This window comes from Balaenoptera borealis (assembly GCF_965194805.1).
Source record: "Balaenoptera borealis genome assembly, chromosome: 17".
NCBI classification, from domain to species: domain Eukaryota; kingdom Metazoa; phylum Chordata; class Mammalia; order Artiodactyla; family Balaenopteridae; genus Balaenoptera; species Balaenoptera borealis.
In genome coordinates, this window is record NC_138876.1 from 62,319,299 (window position 1) to 62,336,151 (window position 16,853).

General features: G+C 32.7%; 1 long non-coding RNA gene across 1 annotated transcript in view; it reads right to left on the bottom strand.

Moving 5' to 3' along the window:
- The window catches only part of LOC309614831, a 63,857-nt gene extending 57,914 nt beyond the window's left edge, over positions 1-5,943 (bottom strand). Inside the window, exon 1 of the long non-coding RNA XR_014236406.1 lies at positions 1-5,943. This exon is cut by the window's left edge and continues 27,852 nt beyond it. This is a non-coding gene — a long non-coding RNA (uncharacterized lncRNA).
- Positions 5,944-16,853: the final 10,910 nt, after the last annotated feature.

The window sequence follows — 16,853 nt, forward strand, 5'->3', positions numbered from 1 at the left end:
TTCTTTTTACCCTGTTATTTCAAATGCACTCTTCAAATTGGAGACCAGTTGAAATAAATTCATAGGATAAAATTGTGGGAAAGAGTTTGGTTGAATCAGAACAATAGTGCATAAGTCAATGATAGCAAATTCTCCTTACTAAGAGAATAGAAAGTAAAAAGTTTTTCCAGGGGTCCCATTATCCATCAACACTATATCTCTCTATATATCTATGTCTGTATATCTATATCCAACTATCTATCTATCTGTTTATCTATCTATCTATCCATTATATATGTATTGGCTATGCATATATGCAATACATATATATCCAAATGTAAAGAAAGAAATCCTAAAGGTAAATGGGACATATCTATTCAAGTTATTATTTAAAACCTATTGAGTGTTGTTTATATACATTATTAGACTTCATAATTTCATACATAAAGTAGTACTTCCCAACATTATACTACCAGTTAACACTAAAATTTATTAAGAATATTTTCCCTATTAGGTACCAACAATATAAAACAGAATACAAAGGATTTTAAAATTTATTCAGCAATTTCGAATGTAACTTTTGATGTTAAATAAAACTTCTGATTATTGAAATAAAGACAATGGAAAGTTTAGAAATGCAAATGAATGCAGAGATGCTGTCTGTATTATTGAACACAGTCCCCAAAGTCACCTATGAAAATATAATTCTAAAGCCTTAGATACATACTACTATTTATTTTAGTGATGAATGGATACTTTTTCATAAGGAAAAGAGTCATCATAGAACTTAAATTTTAATAAAATTTTATTTAAATAAAACATACATAAAGAGAACAAGATCTATATTATCAGTGGGCAAAGAGATTTCAACACATGTTTAGAAGCTGAAAGGAGCATCACACTCAATTCCATACATGGGTTTCAAAACATATTAGACACAGCTGGAGAAAAGATTAGTTAACTAGAAAATAATGCACTGGAAAATACTAAGAAAATTGTTGACTGAAGCACAGAGAGCCAAAAAGATGGAAAATGGGATTAAAAAAATTAAATAAGGGAACCAGTGAAAATGTTAAACATACATGTAAATGGAATCCTAGAAGGAAAAGAGAAACAAAAAGAACAGAAATTTTATGGCAAGAAATAATTGTTAAGAACTTGCAAAAACTGTGATGTTAGCCTACATAGTCAAGAATCTCGATAAAATTAAAACAGGATAAATACAGAAAATAGTATTAAGTTTAACATACTCAAAATTCTGTAAATAAATCAAATAGAAAAACATTTTTAAACAACTAAAAGAAAATAATTAAAGGAGCAAAAATAGGACTAAATGCTTATATGTTAACAAAATCGATGGAAGATCAAAAGCCAATGGAATAATATCAATAAAGTTTTTTCCCTCTTTCCTCCATTATGAAACAGCTTTCCATCATGCCTAAAATCTTTTAAACCTTATGAAGTTGCACAGATTAGCCCTTCAAATTGAACATATTTTCTTATTTAATTAAATTCAGTACCATGATTTAGATACTCTCACAAGAAGAAATTTGGATATTTTTAATCATATTTGGTTTATAGATCTATTTTCTTTACATCTCTCATATTTTAAAGGACAAACCCACATAAATAAACTAATTTTTAAAGTTGACATTTTAAATCATATGTTGTATTGCATCATCCCTGCACTATTTTTCTGAGCCTTTCTTCTCCAGGGAAGAATTGAGTGTTCTCTCATTTAGGTACCTGTCTAGTACATACAGTATTTCTATTTTAATATTAACTTTATTATTCTGAAACTGTTTAAACATGTTTTTTCTAATAAACTGCAAGCTCTTTGAGGGCATAAACATTTCTTCTTTTGGTTATCATCTACCAAAATGCCTGGTACAGAGTAAGTGCTCAATAAATGTATAGTTTATGAATAAATGAATATAATGTAAAAAGATTTTACACTACTTTAAGATTCAAATTACTATGACTAATCTCCCAATCAATATTCAATGTTCTTCCCAACATATCGGATCAAATTTCCATGGAAGGGAATGTCTTTCATTACCTACTAGATTAAAGTTTATCTAATAAGGTGAAACATGAAGAATGTCATATGAAATAAATAAATAAAATGACATGACTAGTCTAAAGAAGACATTCTATCATCTTTTCATAAATTGCACCTGATATATTATAACATTGTATCAATATCATATATTAATTTCAAAGGAGGAGATATAGTAGTAGGACTGGCCTCACTTTGGGGTTAGACAATTTAAAAAAAAGCAAAAACAGATTTTCCAGTTTGCTGATTTGCCACTCCCATTTTTCTACTCATCCAGCATGTTCCCTCTCCCAGCATACACCATCATGGAGTGAAAAAGTATTTAAATGAGAACACATTAAAAGACTACATTTATTAAAGCTAAGTTCTCAACATCTAATATCAGATCCATTCCTACAGTTTGGAAACAGAAGAGACTGAAGAAATAAAGTCTGCTCCTTACATTATCAGAACCATAGTACATCCCACTTACATATGTGGCAGTTATTTCTGGCCTTAAGTCTTGTTGGTATTCACTCCTAGAGGCCTTCTGCAGTTCCCAGTAGGGCTGCTGTGAAGAGTAATGGTCTCTTCTAGCAGTGGTTCTCTCATCATCAGCACCTATCAAAGGATCCCAGTTGTCTCCTGATTTTTTCATCTGTTCCTAAATGTCTGATGTACAAGAAAGCTCAGGGCCATACCTACATGTCTACAAACAGCCATGTAGACATAGCACTCATATTAGCTTCCCTGAGGAAAGTTCAAGTGGGAATTTTATGCAGCTGGACAACTCTTTGGAGAAAGAGTTGTGTTAGAAAATTAAACTGTAAGGCACTACAATGCCACACTCTAAACCTCTGCCACTTTCTTCTGTACTATGGGGCAGGGAATAGTTACCTAGTTCTTCCTGACTTACAGTAAGCATAGATAATTCATGGCTGAAACATCTGAGGGAGTGTGGTCTGTTTTATAACTATATGACCTTGGGCCTCACTTCCCAAGTAAAGGGGAATGATATTTTACCAGATAAAATTGTCATAAAATAAAATGAAGTAGCCCTTTAAAGTGCTGAAAACATTTATAACAAATAGCAAGCCCTCAATAAATGTTACCTATTATATATAAAACACAAAAGATCAATACAAATTCACAAGTAAATGAATGAAGTTTTCTGTCAACATATGTTTTTTCTGTAAGAGAAAATGTAAAAAAAAACCCTGCAACTTGTATGCATGATTTTACCTCAGTATCAAATTATGGTCTTAAACTTTTGAAAAATGTATAGGACATAAAGAATATATCAAGATTACTTGAAAATAAATGGCATTCTAAAGTTAACAAATGACTAAATTAATTAAAATAATTTTTGTCAACAGATGGTCTTAGATAGAAAAAATATGTCACCTGATACACAAAGATTAGGAGTTGAACAGATAGTTGAATATTGCTTGAGTTTAAAAAAGTACATTTACCCCTCTTATGTAAGTGTGTACAATCCTAAGGGAAACAAGTGTAGTTTTTTAAAGTGTAGGTAATAATTTGTGAAATTTGAGTAATTATCTTTTTAGTTTTTTTTTTTTTTTTTCATGCAGCCCCAAAGGGGCAAGAAAAGACTTTAATTCGAGGAAGGGGGATTCACCAGAATAAGAAAAGGTGCAGAGAGCGGTGGACCAGTGGAGAAAAAGCAGGCTGGAGGGCCCCAGCCAGGAATGTGTGGAGGACTCACCTTTCCACCTCCAGGAGCACAGGTACTGCACTGACAGATTAGAGGAAACAGTGGCCCCCCTGCAAGCTGGGAGGGTAAGAAGTGGCCCCTGTGACCAGAGCTTGCCTGGCTTTTGGGCCCTGGCTCCTAGGTGTGGCTGGTGACCACTGTTTAGCCCTTGTCCCCAACCAGTGCTGAGTGGCCATCTTCAGGCAGAGCTCAGGAAGCTGGCAGGTCTCCAATGCTTCTACTGAGCCCAAGGAGGAAGAGGACAAGAGAGAGGAACTAGAGTCTGAGACCTCCCTCCTTCTCCACTAGAAAATCCCCAGAAATTCCCTCCTGGGATTTCCCAAATCCATGTCCCCTGAAGTCAGCCTCTGGACTCTGATGGCTGTGGGTTTGCTTGAAGCTGTTATAAGATTATCAGTCCTTTCACGCACAGATAGAAAAGAAACATATCCCATGCCTAGTTCGCCCATCTAAGAGTCGTTCAGTACCAATTATCGGGTCTGAGAATAATTGTTAATGGATTGTTTGGGGCTGTGTAGTTACTCCATCCCAATCCAAGGGGAGACTAAATAACATGTCTAAATTTGCAAAGATATGACACTGTAGAGCCTAGATGTGAAAGAGATGGTCTAGTTGGAGAATCAGTGCTCTAAGATTCTACACTATTTTGCTTCTCTTAGGAGATGGGGCCTAACCATGCTGCCATAAAATATTAAAATATTAAAAGGATAGTGGATGCAAAATGATTTATTAACACAAAGGTATGGAGGTCTCAATTCTTAGGGAGAACAGTATATATAAATAAAAATTTATAAAAATCTAATTCCAAAATACTGTTTTTTAGATTTTCCTTTTAAGGGTGAATTATTCCAAAGTTTCAATATAGGACTATTTTTCTACTTCATTTGTAGTCTGCTTCTATTTCTTATTTTTATGTAAAATATATTATTACAGAAATTATCAAGTAACCTTCTGGTCAATATTTGTGGCTATAAGCTGCTTCTTTAACTTTTAACCTTCATAAAATCTGTGTTGTGTCAAAAAATTTGGGATCCTGATTTAGTTTATTAGCTGACAACTGTCAACTGAATTTAGTTAACCTGACAAATGGGACATCATTGAGATTGGTTTAGTGTCGCATCTTTCATGTTAATATTTCAAGGGAAAATGGTGAACTTACCTATATTGAATAGCTATCATATATCTCTGCATTCAAATAATTTATGGCTTTGATCTCTGAAATACTTAGCAGAGATAATGACTTAAACATAATCTGAAAAAGAGACTGTTATGTTCTTCATATTCTGTTCTTCAGTATTCTGCATGGGAAAGTTTTTATTTGTTTATTTTTGGCATTTGGTTTGTTTCTTTGCTTGTTTGTTTTTGATCTATAGTGACCTCAAGGACCATCTGTTGAAGATGGCAGCCCCCCAAAATTAAATGAGCCCAAATCTCCAAGTCTCCGTCTCTGCTTGAAGGAAAGCTTTAGGCAAGGATCATCTCCATTGGACTTTCCATGACAGAAATAAATTTGTGTTGTGATAAGCTACTGAAATTTGGGGGTTTGTTTGTTGCCCCATTACACAATCCCCCAAATTTTGTATTGAGATATAATTGATGTATTTTATTAGTTTCAAGTGTACAAATAATAATTTGATATTTGCACATATTGTGAAATGATCGTCACATTAAGTCTAGTTGAAATCCATCACTTTACATAGGTACAGAATTGTTTCTTGTGATGAGAACAACTCTCTTAGGAACTTTCAAATATACAGTACAGTATATTAGCTATTGTCACTATGCTGTACATTATATCCACAGGACTTACTGATTTTATAACTGGAAGTTTGTACCTTTTGACCACTTTCAACAATTTTGCTTACTCCCCACCCTCTACCTCTGGTAACCACCAATATGTTCTCTATATCTGTGAGTTCAGTTTTATTTTTTATTTTGGTATGTTTGTTTCAGATTTCATTTGTAAGTGAGGTCGTATGGTATTTGTCTTTCTCTGACTAAATTTACTTAGCATAATGCTCTCAAGGTCCATCCACATTGTCACAAATGGTGAGATTTCCTTCTCTCTTTTATTACTGAATTATACACACACACACACACACACACACACACACATATATATATATATATATGTATATATATATATATATATATATATATATATATATATATATATATATATATATATATACCACACTTTCTTTATCTATTCATCCGTTGATGGACACCTAGGTTATTTCCATGTCTTGGTCATTGTGAATAACCCTGCTATGAATACTGGGGTGCATGCATCTTTTTGAATTAGTGTTTTTGTTTCCTTCACATAAGTACCAGAAGTGGAATTGTTGGATCATAAGATACTTTTATTTTTAAATTTTTAAGAACCTCCATACTGACTGAAACAATTTACATTTTCTCCAGCAGTGCACAACGGTTTCCTTTTCTCCACATTCTTGCCAACACTTGTTATTTCTTGTCTTTTTGATAATAGTCAGCCTAACAGGTGTGAGGTGTATCTCAATGTGGTTTTGATTTGTATTTCCCTGATAATTAGTGATACTGAGCACATTTTCATGTACCTATTAGCCATATATCTGTATGTCTTATTGGAAAAATGTTTATTCAGATCCTCTGCCTATTTTTTAATCAGATTGTTTTTTGGTGTTTTGTTTTTCTTTTGATATTAAGTTGTATGAGTTTTTCATGTATTTTGAATATTAATCTCTTATCAGATAGATGATTTGTAAATATTTTCTCCCATTTGGTAGATTGCTTTTCTTTTTGATGGTTTCCTTTGCTGTGCAGAAGCTATCTCATTTAATATAGTCCCACTTGCTTATTCACTTGTTTATTTTTGCTTTTGTTTCCTTTGCTTTTGGTGTCAATTTCAAAAAAAAAAAGTCATTATCAAGACTAATGTCAAGGAACTTACCACCTATGTTTTCTTCTAGAAGGTTTATGGTTTCAGGTTTTATGTTCAAGTCTTTAATCCATTTTCAGGTAATTTGTATACATAATGTAAAATAGGGGTTGTGTTTTATTCTTTTGTGTGTGGCTGTCCAGTTTTCCCAACACCTTTTATTGAAGAGACTTTTTTTTTCACCATTGCACGTTCTTGGCTCCATTGCTATAAATTATTTGACCATATATGAGTGGATTTATTTCTAGGCTCCTCTTGTTTTCCGTTAATCTATGTGTCTGTTTTTATGCTAATGCCGTAATGTTTTGATTACTATAGCTTTGTAATATAGTTTGAAATCAGGAAGTGTGATGCCTCTAGCTTTGTTCTTTCTCAAGATTGCTTTGGCTTTTGGAGTCTTTTGTGCATTGAGTAGTATGGTCATTTTAACAATAATAATTCTCCAGTTTCTTTCATCAATATCTTATAATTTTCATTGTGCAGGTCTATCACTTCCTCCAATAACTATATACCTAGTTTGTTATTATTTTTTTTTGGTAGAGTTGTAAATGAGATTGTTTTATTAATTTCTCTTTCTGATTGTCTTGTTGTTATTATGTAGAAACACAACAGCTTTTTTATGTTGATTTTGTATCCTACAACTTTACTCAATTTGTTTATTAGTTCTAACAGATTTTTGGTAGAATCTTCAGGGTTTTCAATACATAATATTATGTCATCTGCAAATAGTGACAGTTTTACTTCTTTCTTTCCTATTTAGATGAATATTGTTTTCTTTGCCTAAGCTGCTTGACCTGTGGCTCAGACCCATCCCTGGCATCCTCACCCATGTTGGACCCAAGGCCTAACCACATGCTGCAGAGCCAATGCCAGTCCCGGCCCTGTGAGAAAGCCATTTCCCACAGCCCCTGCCAGGAGCACCATGGGCACTTCCCACTTCCAATCTGAGGATGTGTGGGAACTTATGGACAAGACAGGCTTCTCAGCAGACTAGATCCAGCAGCTCCAGTGGAGGTTTAAGAAGCTGAGTGGAGATCAGCCCACCATTCCTAAGGAGAACATCAACAAAGTCCCAGGCCTGGAACTCAACCAAATATGATCCAAATAGCCATCTGCCTTCTTTGACAATATGAACATGTGCAAGGGGCTCAGTGGCCTGGCCCAGGAGATTAATTCGAGAGCTTCCTGATTACCATGTCTTACTTCCAACCCATGGAGGAGGAGCAGGTACAGGTGCACTGAAAAGAAGCTAAGAGTTTTGTTCTGCTTGTATGACTCAGACAGGGAATGATGCATCAGGCTGGAAGACTATCAAAATGTGGTTGAGGAGCTTCTCTCCAGAAACCCTCACACTGAGAATGATTCCACTCACTCCTATGCAGAGGGGGCGATGTTGGAGTCAGCCAGAATCTGCATGGGGCAGGCAGATGTCTGAAGAGATCACCTTTGATGACTCCTTGAAGCTCTGGCCATGGGGTAGACAGCAAGACCAACATCACGTCTCCTTCTTTAGCATGGAAACCATCACCTTTTGTCACTGACCCACTGCCTACCCCCTGAAAAAACTACACTTGCAATGGGGCAGCCTCCCTGGGTGGCCTGGAGTAGCTGGCATCTTTTTGCTACAGCTCTTGTAAGATTTGTTGTTGATATGTTCTTATTATATATACATATTGGATATGTGTGTTGGCTATGGAAGTGTTGGCAAGAGAAAGACAGATAATTTGTCTTTTAGTTTAGAGGATGCTGGGCCATGATAAGCCAAATTCAGACCTAATCAGTAGGACTGCACATTTTCCAGAGATCCTAGACTTTGAGTAGGATACAGTAACTGGATGGGATATTGAGGTTGATTCCCTGAAAAAAGGCAAGTACATTCAGATGCATGAGAAGGAGGTTACAAATGGATATTTAAGAGAAGAAAAGTGTAGACTATAGCAGTGTCTACTATATGTCCCCTAATATATTTTTTCCTCTATATTAATAGAATTTTTAGTTGAGCACTTGGCTCCCCATGGAAAGACTACATTTCTCCAGATTACCTGCAGCTGAGCGTGGTCATGTGTCTAATTCTGTTCCATAGCATAGGAGCAAAAGTTACATGTACAATTTCTAGTCAGTACCCTTAACACAAATAACCATGTCTTTATATTTCTTCCTTCTGTAGCTGGAATGGGGATAAAATGGCAGCAACTGGAATAAGCATTTCAAACCAGAAGATGAAAGCTAGGTATTGAGGGTGACTAGCATCAAGGTAGACCAAGCCTGGGCCCCTGATGACTTTATGGGGGAAAGCCTTGAGCATAGAGGATCTTTTACAAGAAAGAGAATTAAATGAGATGTAATCTTTCATAAGAGTTAATCTCTTGTGAACTATGACCGTCTGTTTCAATGGCAAAACCCACATCCTAAATAATACTATCAGATTTTGTAAATTAAATTGGTTTACTATGTGGCAGGTAAATTATTTACAAATTATATCTATGATAAAGAAAAAAAAATGCCTTCAGATAGATGGGCAAGAAGAAGAAATGTCCACAAAGAAAACACAATAGGTCTGGCTTCAAAACCAGATGATTATGGGGTATATTCTCCAAGTCGTTTTGTCCAAAGGGTGATTCAAACATTCTATAACCAGTGAAATTGTTGTTTGTATATGAAGGAAACTAGAAAACATTCTCATTTATGAAAGGACTAGAAAACATATTACTCACATTATTCCACCAAGTTTTTTAATTATAAATATACTTACTGTTATGTGAATATGATTTGTGTCACTCTCAAAATTCATATGTTGAAGTCCTAAACCGCAGTGCCTCAGAATGTTTAGGAAAATGGGATCGTTACCCATGTAGTTAGTTAAGATGAGGTCATACTGGGTGGTGTAGGCTCCTAATCCAATATGAATGGTGTCTTTATAAAAAGGGGACGTTTGGATACACACACACACACACACACACACACGGGAAGAGCATCATGTGAAGTTGAGGGCAGAGATTGGAGTAATAACAGCAGGAGCCCAGGAACACCAGACTGCCAGGTGGGATAGAGACATAAAACAGATCCTTCATAGTTCTTAGAAGGAACCAACCCTGCCAATATCTTGATCTCAAACTCCTAGCCTCCAGAAATGTAAGACAATACATTACTGTTGTTTAAGACACCTAGTCTGTGGTACTTTGTGAGAGCAATCCTGGCAAACTAATAATACATTTACTCAATTGAGATAGTAAAAAAAGTAAAGTACTAATGAATGGAAAATCCATCATATAAAAGGACTAATTATGAATACTAAAACCAGTTAAACATGGAAATACTCTTTAAACGATTGTGAATAAGGTTACAAAATAGAATGCAAATATCAAAATGTTATCTTGAAAGACAATAAGACAAAATATGCATGTGTGCATGTGAATGATAGATCAATTGTCTTTATCAACTCCAATTTCCTTTGAAATGTTTCCCCCTAACTCAGAAATCTTCCTCCATAAGTACATAAACATAGAATGTAAATATTTCTTTCACAAAACATGAGTATATCAGTACACAAAACTGAAACAGCATTTACTCAGTAATAAAGCTTGTGGTCACTGGAAATGCACTTTGAGTGTAAAAAAAACTGAAAAGTTAATAAGTTGGACATGTGACCTTTATGATTTTTGACTCTGTATCAAAACTTTAAAAGTAAAGGCTTAAATTTTAAATGTTGGTCTTTGAAATTATTTTTAAAGGGTAATGTATAACTGAATGTACAACTATTTTATTCATGCTTGATTTATACAGTAGATTTAACATTTATTCAACAAAGCTTTGCATATAATAAGAGTATACATGATGCTTTAAAAAGCTTACTAAATACCACTTAAATTGAAAAAAGTGTGTTGGGATTCAGTTCCAATATTTAGCTCATTCCACACTATGGTTTTTTCCACCTAAAATAGCCTTTATTTGAACTGAAAAAAGAATTTATAAACTTTATACAAATATTTTATTTTATGTATGTATTTATAATAAAAAATTAAAACATGGTGGTTAAATTATTTCCTCTCACCTTTTGCATGAAGCAACGTATTTTTTTTTTTTTTTTTTTTTTTTGGCCAGTTTTTGCTTCAACTCTGAGTTTTGTTTCTTTGATATTCTTTCAAATGTAAGTAGATTCTTCTGGCAGTTCCTAGTGACAGAGTAACTTATTTCTGCAGTAGCAATATTTTGTTATTCTACTAAGCTCATGCAGTAACCTGAAACTGTTCAACTGAGTCTACTCTAAATATAAGTACCGCATAACTTTCAACTTTTTATAAGCCTGAAAAGTTCAGAATTTTTTTCCTTTCGTTACCACTCAGGAATTCTCAAAACCCGAAACTTACAATCACTTTATACTTTAAACAAAAAGCTTGGCAGGGCTTTCATAATGTTGGTAAAACAAAAATTTAAAATATAGTGTCTGCAAATTTTGCTCAAGACCAGATGACAGCATTAAACAATGTAAAAAAAACAGTTTTAGTTAACGAATCATCATTGTCACTTCCGAAAGGGTCGTATAACTTCAGATAACAAAAGATTTACTGTGCTTATGTGAATGTTAATTTTCTAAAGATTTGCTACCATGCAAGGTAAAATTTATTTGGGAACTATTATGAAATAACCCAGTCATATCTTTTTTCTTATGTTGATCATTCTTATTTAATGAACATAATAAAAGGCCATATTTTAAGGATTATTAAATTTTAAGTGGGGAAGTTTCTGTCTGTATGGAGGGGAGAGAGTTTGTTTTTAAAGGAAGGCTTTTAGTTTTGAGTGATTTTTTTTTTCTTTTTTAAAAGAGATATCTTTATTTTGCCACAATAGGAAAAATTGAATTTTCCAGGGAGAACACCACTCCATTATGTATTTCGTTACTCCATTCTGTGGTTCCAGGAGGTACTTGTTTGAATTGCAGCGTTATTACCCTAATTTTTAACTTTTTTGTTAATGTGTATGATATTGACTGGGTCAGTGGTCAGGGTTAATATTCCCATTTCACTGAAAGAAAACTGAGAGACAGGATATTCATATTCTGGCTGTTAATAAGAATTAAATGTTATTTTTCATATTTGTATCACTACAATTTGATCACTTTGCATCATTCTATTTTATTTTAGTTATAGTTGATTTGTTAATAACTTTAATTCCATTTATGCACTAAAGGGTAGACTTACATTTCCCAGAATGAAGAACCACTTAGATCCATTCAAAGCATAACTATCTGATTTAGAATCATTAACTATTTGATTTTCGATAAAAGAAAAAAAAAAAAGAATTGTTTAATTTAAAACTCATATTTCTATAGTTTTGTGCCTCTAAGTTCTCCAAATAAGAATGATCACAGCAGTTTTATTTTGAATACATTTATTTACTTTAAAAACAACAGAGAAATATATGTATCATACAGAAATAAAGAATAAGCTATTAATGAGTGAAAAGAAAAGAAATATGCATAAACATGATTTTTTTCCCTATAGTCTGATGGGACATAACCATTGGCAATAATTTAATGTATAAGTTTTCATTCTTTTGTTTCCTACAAAAACAAAAACAAAAAACTAGAAATTTCTTATGAGTTTATTGTACTTGTACAAACTAGAGTTAATTTTACATGTTCATGACTAATAACCTCATTTAAAAGTTTAAAATTCAATTGATTTACCATGTCCATTTTTAATCTTATTTCTAGTATTAAAATAGATGTATATTCATCTATAAATGTACATGAACCTGATCCTTATATATTGCAATGCATTTTCTAGATCCCTTGGCATGCCCATGTAAATATAAAGGTCCAGATGAACTTAAATTAATAGAATTTCAGAAAAATCACCATTTTTAAGGTAAATTTTTCCATATATATTTTCACATCTTCAGTGATTATTTCCTCATATTGTTTTATAATCTTGACCATTTTGTGAGAGAAGACTGTTATTAAGAATTCATCTGTTCTTAATTTACTCCTTACCTAAAGCCACAGCACAATGTTCTATTTGTAATATCAAGGCAGTTGGTTGATGTAAAAAAGGACTGATATTAATTACAGAAAATTGTCATCAAATGGAAAAGAAAAATGAAGAGTCTTATGGAGGCTTAATCCTGATTACAGCTTCAAATTGCTCTCTCCATTAACACAATTGACACTCCCAGCTAGCAAATTTTATGGAGAAACAAGTAACCAGATATTTTCTATGGAAGATCTTTTTTCACTTTTTATGCTTTTTAATTTCTTTAATTTCTGCCAATGTAGCAATTGTTAACTTTTAAAGTCTGGTGCAAAACTTCATTTCAAAAGTATAAAGAGAAAAAAACCTACCTGATTATTAACATTTTTCATTTTTTTTACTATGCATGTGTCCAGTGGTTGTAAAACAGCAGCTACACAAATCCACTGACACAAATATTTTAAATATAAATTTAAACATGAAAAGATGGTATTAGCCAATGTAAATAGTCACTAGATATACACATTTTAACCATGTGAATTGGATTAACTTCAAAGGATCAGAATGACGTTTGGTAAATAATCACTTCCAGTACATTAGTGCACTGGAACCTTCGTATTTCGGGAAGAGATAATTCACCCCATTTTGGTGAGCAATTTTCTCACTATAGAGTTAAATTACTGTACAATCAGATCCAGTACCTTATATCCATGGGACACCTGGTTTGAGAAATTAAAGGTATTTCAAAAACATTATTTCAGCTACCTCCACAACTATCTGCCACATTAGCCCCTAGTCCACTCCATCATCTATTCATCCATTCCCTAAGTTTATACTAGCTTACCTGCCAGAACAAACTAGGATATGAGTTTTCACAAACTAAGTAGTGGAATGCAGTCCTTACACAGTATCACGCAGTATCAGCACATCTATTTTTCCTTATATTCTGAGCTCTCTGCAGACAACAGATAAGAAAATACAACTATAATATTGATGCTAAGGACAATAAAAGTTTTTTTTTTAACATCTTTATTGGAGTATAATTGCTTTACAGTGGTGTGTTAGATTCTGCTTTATAACAAAGTGAATCAGTTATACATATACATATGTTCCCATATCTCTTCCCTCTTGCAACAATGAAAGTTTTAAAAGTTTTTATTTCACTGATAAAAAAAGGGAAAAAGTGTGATAATTTAAAAATAGCTTTTTTACCCTCTAAGAACATCAGGTGGTTAACTTTTCATATTAAATATTGAGTTTCACCTTAAAACCTTTGAGATTCAATCTCTACTCAATAGCTTCAAGGTGTTCATCTATAATTTCAATGTCACCATTTCCAGCTGAGAATATGATCAAGCATGAATCAAGGAGAAACCTTAAGTTAGAGAAATTTACATTCAAATACTAGGTTTTTTTTGCATTCTACTTCTAGATCAACAGTTTTTTCCACAGTCACTGGAGCGCTAATGCCTTTCTTCATATACGACTTTCTGGGTTGGAAGATGATACGCCTTTTATTGAGATATAACTTACATATCATAAAATTGATCTATTTCAAATGTACCGTTCATTGAATTTTAGTATACTTATAAAATTGTACAACTATACCACAGTCTAATTTTAGAACATACCCATCATCCTAAAAGGAAACTTTGTGCTCATTTGCAGCCACATCTCATTCCTACACTCAGTACTGGGCAAACAATACCTATTTAGTCTCTGTAGATTTGCCTTTTCTGGATATTTCACATGAATGGAATCATATAATATGTGTTCTTTCATGACTGGCTTCTTTCACTCAGCATAATGTTTATTAGTTTCATGCATGTTGAAATGTGTATCCGTATTTTATTCATTTTCATTTGTGCCTATGGTTTTTAACATGATTTAAATACTTTGTTTCCAGACATAGTTGTGTAGAGATATGTGTAATTTTTTTTTTTTTTTTTTACCTCTTGGGTTATTTTCTGTTAGAACTATTGACCTAAGACAGATAAAACATATTTCACATAACTTTAAAAAATAAGCATAGGAAATATTATCAGAACAAAGAAAGAAAAATTTAAATCAAGTAAAAGAATGTTATAAAGCAGGAAGTGGAGGAGAGTGGTTGCTTGCTTTAAATTTCTTTTTAAATAATTATTTTTATGAATGCCTTCCAAGATTAATTGTATTTCTTAGTTGTTGATTGTGTCTTTTATGGACTGGTTGTTATTTATACCTTCAATAGCAAAGTCTAATCTGTTCCTTTTTATTTAAAAGTTGAGTGTCTTCAGCCCCTCATACAAAATAATTGTGTGATCTGAAAGAATATATAGTGTTACCAGGACAAATATTTGAAACATGTACAGATCTGAAGCAGCTTTGCAGATCTCAAAAGGGTTGGATTTATTTTATAAATATATAAATATTTATAGATTGAAAAAAATTAAGTTTATGAAATATACTTAAAGGGGTTATGATGACTAAAGAAGATTGGTATTCCAGCTCCTGGAAGGAATTATGGGAAGAGTGAGTGAATTCCCTCTGTTAGTTCAAAATCTTTATAGGCATATTTTACATAAGGAGTAAGAACATTATAAATAAAACATTTAATTGTACTAACTGAATTTGAAATGGACCTGTGGAAAGGGGGTGAAATAAAAACTGTAAGAGCTTCACATGTTTGTGAAAAAGTGCTAGTACGGTATCGATAGAATATAAAAATGAAGACTGTATGGGAAAGCAGGGACAATTTTTGGATGGAAAAGTGTATAATTTAAGATTGTTATGGTATAAATATGCATATTGAATTTGTTAAATAAAGTAAATAGAAATGAGCCTTAAAAGGTTTAGATTACCTGTAAGACTCTTGTTTTCTTTAAATGGTGTCAATGATTGGTACAAATTTAGGAGAGGATGTGTAGAATTTGAATCCTGTAAATTTTGAATAGATTATGTAAAATATGCAGTGGTAAATATTTCAATATTAAAAAGAACTTTGAAAACAATTTGTAGGGTGAAAGCTCTGTATTACTTTCCCATATAATTGCAGTATATATTTTTAAAATACTGTTCAAATATTTAAACTTGAATATCTTACATATCCATCTAGGTGGCATTGGATTAAAAAAGTTTCATGATAATAAGTTCATTCCATTTTTCTGCCAATTATATAAATCTTATACATCCATAAAGAGCTAAAAAGAATATCTGAAGTCATTTTAGTACAGAATTTCTACATCCTTCCTATTATAAAAAATGAGTTTGTATTCCCAGTATTTGCTTAGTTATAGCAGACTTTACATTAGATTAAGCATTTTTTTCCAACAAATTATTTGAGCACCTACTCTGTGCCAGATACCATATTTACTTTGAGAAAGAATATGAAGGACTTTCCCTGAGGCAGGAAATATAGTGTAGTATTTACTTTAAGACACAGCTTCTAGAGAGAGATTTTCTGGTTTCAAATTCTAAGTTTGCTACCCCTTAGTTGATACCTTTATATTATTTATTTAACAACTCCAAGCTTCAGTTTCCACAGTCATGAAGAGATATTTTCTTCTTCTTATGGTTGTTGTATGAATTTAAAGAACACACAATAAGTAACACATTGTCTGACATATACAAAAACCACAGCGATGCATAGAAAAAACGCCCACTTATTCACTAATGATGTCTCTTAGTCTAACCAAATCTGATATTATTATTCATTCTAAAAGAAATTTGAAACAGGGAGCATGACATCCACTGTCTTTGTAAAGACTCAGTTGACAACTTGTAATATAAATCTTCTTCATAATAAATAGGTCCAGTTTATTTGAATGCAACAGTTCAGATATAGGTACTACAATCAACAGAAACTATCAATAAATCAGTGAAGACTTAGAGCAAAATTTGTTGAGTATCACTAAAAACTTTGTCTTTGAGGATATGAAGAAAAAAAGCCTCGAAAGAACAGGTCATCTTAAGACACTGTTTTTCAAAACTTGAATTACTCATTATTCATTTATTTATTAATTCAATGCATATCTATTTACTGTCTACTATGCAATAGGTATTCTCTCAGGCATTGAGTATACAAAGGAGAATATGTAGAAAATAAGGGAGCACAAAATTTTTGTTAATATTAGATTTAGCTGGAGATTACTTTGCAAAATAATTTTTATTTCCCCCAGAATTTACTTTTACTTCCTTGTAAGACATGATTCTTTTCAATGATACATGAATTAG